The sequence below is a fragment of the Miniopterus natalensis genome, chromosome 9 (assembly GCF_054644295.1).
Source record: "Miniopterus natalensis isolate mMinNat1 chromosome 9, mMinNat1.hap1, whole genome shotgun sequence".
In the NCBI taxonomy this organism is placed as follows: domain Eukaryota; kingdom Metazoa; phylum Chordata; class Mammalia; order Chiroptera; family Miniopteridae; genus Miniopterus; species Miniopterus natalensis.
This window is the reverse complement of record NC_142089.1, coordinates 23,667,657-23,673,670: the sequence shown is the minus strand read 5'-3', so window position 1 is coordinate 23,673,670 and position 6,014 is coordinate 23,667,657. Positions and strand designations below refer to the sequence as shown.

Sequence of the window (6,014 nt, the reverse complement as noted above, 5' to 3'; positions counted from 1 at the left end):
TCTGAACCGCCGGCATCCAGATGCTCCGGGTGCCCGCCGCCGCCCCAGCGCTGGGCAGGAGGAGCCCGGCCCCGCCTGCGCACAGCAGGTGCCCGTCCACGGTAATTCTCTCCGCTTCCCCGCGAAGCCGACCCCCGGAGCCCCTCCCGGCCCGGGCGCCCAGGAGCGCGGACTCACTCGGCTGGAGCGCTGGGGGCGCAGCGGCTGGGGCGCCCCCGGCCCCCCCCACCCGGGCGAGCGCGGCGCGGGGTCCCGGCGGCCGCGGGCGGGGAGCCGCGCAATTACCCTAATTACAGCCCGGCCGCGGCGGCGGTGGCGAGCGCGGCCACGCCGAGCGCAGACCGCCCCCGGCCCGCGAGCGTGGGAACCGCTGCGCCCTGCGCCCCGGGCGGCGGCGGCGGCGTCGGGAGCGGCCCCGAGGCCGCGATGGCGATAAGCCCGCCCCCCGCTCGCCCGGCTAATGACGGGGCGGCGGGCGGCGCGATCGCGGCGCCTTTCATCTGCCTTCCCCGCGGGCCCCGCGCCCCCGAACCCCAGATCCCCCCTGGCCGGGGGGAAGCCGAGGGGCCACGCTCGCGGGCAGGAGGTCGCTCCCTAACTCAGGGGACAGTTCAGAGCAGACTTGGAGCTGCGGCAAAGGCGGGAGATCGCACACAAGCGGCCCGGGGGTTAGACCCCGCGCCGCGGGACGGGGTCCCCGCTCCGACTGCTCCCGGCCCTGGGGCCCTCGCACTGCCCTTTCGTCCCTTGTCCCTCCACTGCGTCCACGCGCTTAGAACGTCGCTTGAGCTCCAGCTATGGACTTGGCGCCGGGACTAGGGTGACCAACTGTCCCCTTTTGTCCGGGACTGAGGGGCTCCCAGGATGCAGGACTTGGGGGTGCTGAAACTGAGCTAGCAAACCAGGGCGGCTGGCCACCCTGCCTGCGCCGGGTGCTGGGGATTTGAGCCACATCAGAGCCTGGCCTGGTCCATCTGAGAACTGGAAAGACTCCTGCCCAGGGGGAGGGATACCCCGTGTGAACTGTGGGCACTGGAGCAGGGCAAGGGTGAGGCGTCCTGTGATGCGCTAGGCTCAGCTTTTTCCCAGTCCCCTGGCTCCAGGCCCAGGCGGCTATGTCAAAGCAAGCCTGCCCATTGCCTGGCTGGGAAAGCCAAGGCTGAAAGACTGGTGGTGCCTTTCCCACAGCAGCTGCCATGAGTCAGTGCCCAGGGGCAGGCGTGGCCAATCCCACCCCCTTGCTCTATGACCTTGATCAAGCCACCTTACCTCTCAGGGCCGCCTCCAGCTCCTACCTGGGGGACAGCAGGGGGTGGATGTCGGGGTGACTGGGTGATCTCCAGACCTGGTGGGATAGTACCTGCCGTTACAGGAGGCCTTTCCAGGAACCCTCCACCCCACCGGGAACTCCCAGTGAAGCAGGCCTCCCCAAAGGCAGGGGTGCCTGCCAAGAGCTTGGTCACTGCTGGGTTCTTGGCAGTAGCCAGGTGAGGACATGCCAGAAAGAACCTAGAAAGATCATCCTTTGAAATCAGACAGAATGGACATTGACCCCCACAGGTTGCTAGGCCTGTCTGGGCCTCGTTTTGCTCGGCTGAAGCTTGGGAGCAGCACCATCTCCCACTACTGGGTAGTGAACAAGTTTCTGGAGACAAAGGGCAGGCAGGTGCCCAGGACGCTCCAGTTCCCTTCCTGCCCCTTTATGGGTCCTTGTGTTCCCTGCCCAGTGGCCTGGCCTCACCCTCTGTTTCCCTCTTTTCCCTCCATTCATTGGATACCCACCATGTGCTGGTCTTCTTAGGACCTCAGGTGGGGCAGACTTTTAAAAAATGGAATTTTTCTTCTTTCGTGGGAAGCCATGGTGACTCCTGAGACCCCAGGATGGGGGAAGGAGAAAGGGCAGCAGCGGCCAGGGATCCTGGGAAAAGAGAAGGCCAGCTCCCTCACGCCTCCCCTCTCCCCAATGTCACCCTCTGCCTGGTCACCCTTTCCCTTCACCCCCCACATGACACCACCAGTTTTGCTGCTCCTCTGTCTCTGTGCAGCAGGGAAGCCTGCCCTGGTTGTCCCAGGCAGATTTAACTGCTCCTTCGCCGAGGAGGCCTGGCCTGTCTTTATCTGCACCAAGCTCCTTGTAAGTGGCAATAAATATGGAAAGAAGAGAGACAAATCAGAAGGGAAGGGTGGGCCTGAGTGTTCAGGTTTGGGAAGTTACCATGGGGATTCCTGCCCACACTGTGCCCAGGCTGTGACGTTTCCCTCCAGAAAGGGAGAAGCTGCCAGATGAGAGGATGTCTGCTGGGGCAGGGTACATACTCCTTCTTTCCAGTGTCTTCCTGCCTCACTTCCTGCCCCTGTTTTGCACCTTGACAGTGGCCATCAGCAACCCATCTCCACTGGTAGGGGGCCACTGGGACATAGACACCCAGGTGTGGACATCGGCTTTGCTAGGAGCAGTGGGTCTCCTTGAGGAAAGTCACCTCCTTGTGTGTGAGGGGCCTGACCAGATGACCTTGAAGTCCTTCCCAGGTCCTTGCAGAAATTCTGAGACTTTTGGTTCTCCATATCCAGCATCCATGGTGTAAAGCTTCTCTGTCTGATATGGTAGCCACTAGCCACGTGTGGCTACTGAGCTCTTGATATGTGGCCACTCCAAATTGAGCTATAAGTATAAAATACACACCAAGTTTCAAAGATTTAATACAAAAAATGTAAAATATCTCATTAATTTTTATACTGATTATATGTTGCAATGATCTGATTTTGTATATATTGGGTTAAATAAATTTGTTACCAAAATTAATTTCACTTGTTTCCTTTCCTTTAAAAAAAGCAACACGTGGTTACTAGAACATCTACAATTTCATATGTGTCTCACATTCTGTTTCTGTCACACAGTACTGGCTAGAGAGCTGGTGGTCCCCCCACTAAGCCCAGACTTCTTCCTGGGGCACCAGCCACCTCTGGGGGCGTCAGGTCTGATTCTCTTCCTTGGAGGGAAGAGCCAAACCCCAGTGCCTTATGAGAAAGTGCTGCCTCCTCCCCCAAAATGAAGGCACCTGAGTCTCTTCTTCCCCCTTGAGCGGCTGGGTTCTGGGGGAGTGAAGAGCTGAGCCCATCCTCCAATGCTGTGCTCTTTCCACAAAGAAGACACAAGTAAGACGTGACGGAAATTCCTCTCCAGGCTGGCTTCTAGCCCAGCAAGAGCCAGTGGGCCCGCCCAGAGGAAACCCCTGGCTGCCTCTTCCTGCCTGGCCCAACTCTGCTCCCTAAGTCTGAGCCAGGCTCAGGGGCACCTCCATCCCCCTGTCCCCAGCCAGGACAGCACCAGGCTGCACATTCAAGGGGGCACATGACTCTCCCCAGGGAACTTACACACCGAGGAAGCAGGTCACACCCGCAGGGTAACTGGAGATGATCACACGGCAGCCTCCATCTGCTGGGAAACAGCAGATCTCTGAGATATGGGCAGATATGGGCCTCGTTTCTCCATGCCCCACCCCCACCAGTATTCCTCTCCACTTTGAGAAGAAAATAAAGAACAGGACATCATGGTTAATAATGAAACCTTAGCACTCCTTCAGGCATAATTTTAAACCCCAGTTTGGCCAGCTGCTTGCTGTGTGCCCTTGAGCGTTAACCGCCCTGGGCCTGTCTCCTCAACTGTAAAATGGGAACAGTCAGAGAACACACTGCAGGGCTATTGTAAGAATCCGGTGAGCTAGTGCGTGCACACCGCCTGACGGAGCAAGTGTTCATCAAACATCAGCTACTGTTACTATTATTAACAACAGAATCTGTCCTCGCTCACATACTTCTTTTTGTGACTAAAATCAGCCAAAACAAGGTTGCCACAGGGGGTTTCTCCGCGACTCTAAACACCAGTCATTGGAACACAATTTGACTGGAAAGGGTTTGGCAGGGTGTGTGGTCTAATGGTTCATATAACAACTAGCCACACATTTCTGTGACAGTTTAAACTGGTCCCCTCTGGTGGGAGTTGGCTGGTCAGGTCCTCAGCAGCATAAACTGGGATGAACAGCAGGGAGCGAGGAAAATCCTGCCCTCAAGCATCCCCTTTCTGGGCTCCAGCTCCCCCGTACATCAGATACCTGGACCAGGAGGGGTGGAGTGATGTGGAAGGGAAAAGTGGCTGTGTTTTCTTAATTTCCCTCAGCTCACCTGCAAAATGAAGTAGCAGGAAAGTATTACCTTCATTTCCCTCAATATTCCCACTTAAAACTGGATTTTCAACAATAAATGTATTTTTTTAAAGTCCCAGAATGAGTCTTTTGTCTCAGCAATTCCAGATTCTCAAGTAGATAAACTTGAATCAAGAAAATAGTCATGGACTTCAGAGTCAAGCTGGGAACCGGGGAGATGGCTGAGACAGACCCCGAGACTGGGCAGGATTTCACCTCAGTGGTGCAGACCCTCCTGCAGCAGATACAAGGTCAGTTTCAAACTATGTCAGACCAGATCATTGGAAGAATTGATGACATGAGTAGTTGCCTTGATGACCTGGAGAAAAGCACTGCAGACCTCCTGACACCAGCTGGAGTGGAAGAACTGGGAGGTGAAAACAAGCCAGCCAGCTGCACAGAAGAGCTGAAGGTTGCGAATTCACACTGGAATCCGGAACATTGTGTTCACAAGCCAAGAGAAGACCAAATGGCTTTTTGCAACTACTGTAACTTCTAATGTTGACAGATTTTATAAGTGTTCATTCTTCTTATCACATACTGTACAGTTAGTTTATAGAGTGATTCCCTCCCACTCCCAGTTTCTCCAACATGGTAACTTCACATCTGAGACCTTGGTCAGTTGTGCTATTAAATATTAAACACACACACACAAAGAAACTAGCACATAATCATGTGAGACAAAGTGTTCTGCCCTAATTTTCTGCCTTCAAGTTGGTTTTTAATGTATCGTGTTTTGTTATGTTGATGTACCTTTGTCAACTGCTCTTCCTTGAGAGAAAACAATCATTTATTCTGAGCCATTTGGATTTTCTGATGTTAAAAATGGCCTTTCCTTCTATGGAGTGTAAAGTGGCTGGTAGCTGCTGTAGGTTGGTTTAACTAGCTGGTTAGGTTGTTTTACAGAAAAAAAAGTAGAAAATTGGCTCCCTTACATCTGTTCCTAAAATTTGAAAGGGGATGTTTTACCCATCCAAAGATCTGGGGCCACTGTCCCCATCCAGCCTCCTACCCACCGAGCTTGTTCATTGCTTCGCACAGGCTGTAGGTCCCCTCAGGGACAGGGAGGGCAGGAATCCTCGCAACCACAACCCCCACTCCTAGCAAGGGGGCTCCTCCAACTCCTGGCAGCAAGGCACTCACATTTCCAGAGGCTCCATACCATCCTCACACACCTCCTCCGACTCTGAAGAACTTCCTTCCACTGAACTGAAACCCACCTCCTGGGTGTGTCTACCCACTGTCCCCTGGCCCCAGATTCATTTTCAGAGGTCACCCAGAACCTTGCGCTCTCGCTGCCGAGGACGGACACAGAGAGATCTGAAGGCAGTCTGATTTAAGGGCCCCTCGAGGCTTCCCTTCCCTGGGCTAAACAATCCAGTTCCTTCCTTAGAGGGCCTCCACCCTGCCTACCCCAGTCCTTTAGATCCCCTCCGGGGAGCTCAACATGAGAGGCACAGCGCTGTGGTCGGTAAGGCTGAGAGCTCGGGAGTCAGACAGTCTTGGTATGATTCCCGGCCACACTTCTTTCTGGCTTCATGACCTTGAACAAGTTACTTCAGCTCTACGTGCCTCTGTTTTCAGTTTCCTCAGCTCAAAGTAGAGATAATAACAGCTCAGATAGGATTGTTGTGTTATGAGGATGACATCAGTTAACACACATTAAGCCTTAAAACAGTGCTTGGCACAAGTTGCGCTCATCATGTGTCATCTAGGATGTGTTTTGTGATCCTGCCCTCCCCACCCATCACCAGTTGACTGGGGGAGGCCTGGGGGGGGGGGGAGTACCTGACCCAAGCTGGGCCAATGAGC

At 54.8% G+C, this 6,014-nt stretch overlaps 1 pseudogene; it reads left to right on the top strand.

The window, feature by feature from the left end:
* The first annotated feature begins 4,350 nt into the window (after positions 1-4,350).
* On the top strand, positions 4,351-4,701 carry LOC107531169 (heat shock factor-binding protein 1 pseudogene; annotated as a pseudogene).
* Positions 4,702-6,014: the final 1,313 nt, after the last annotated feature.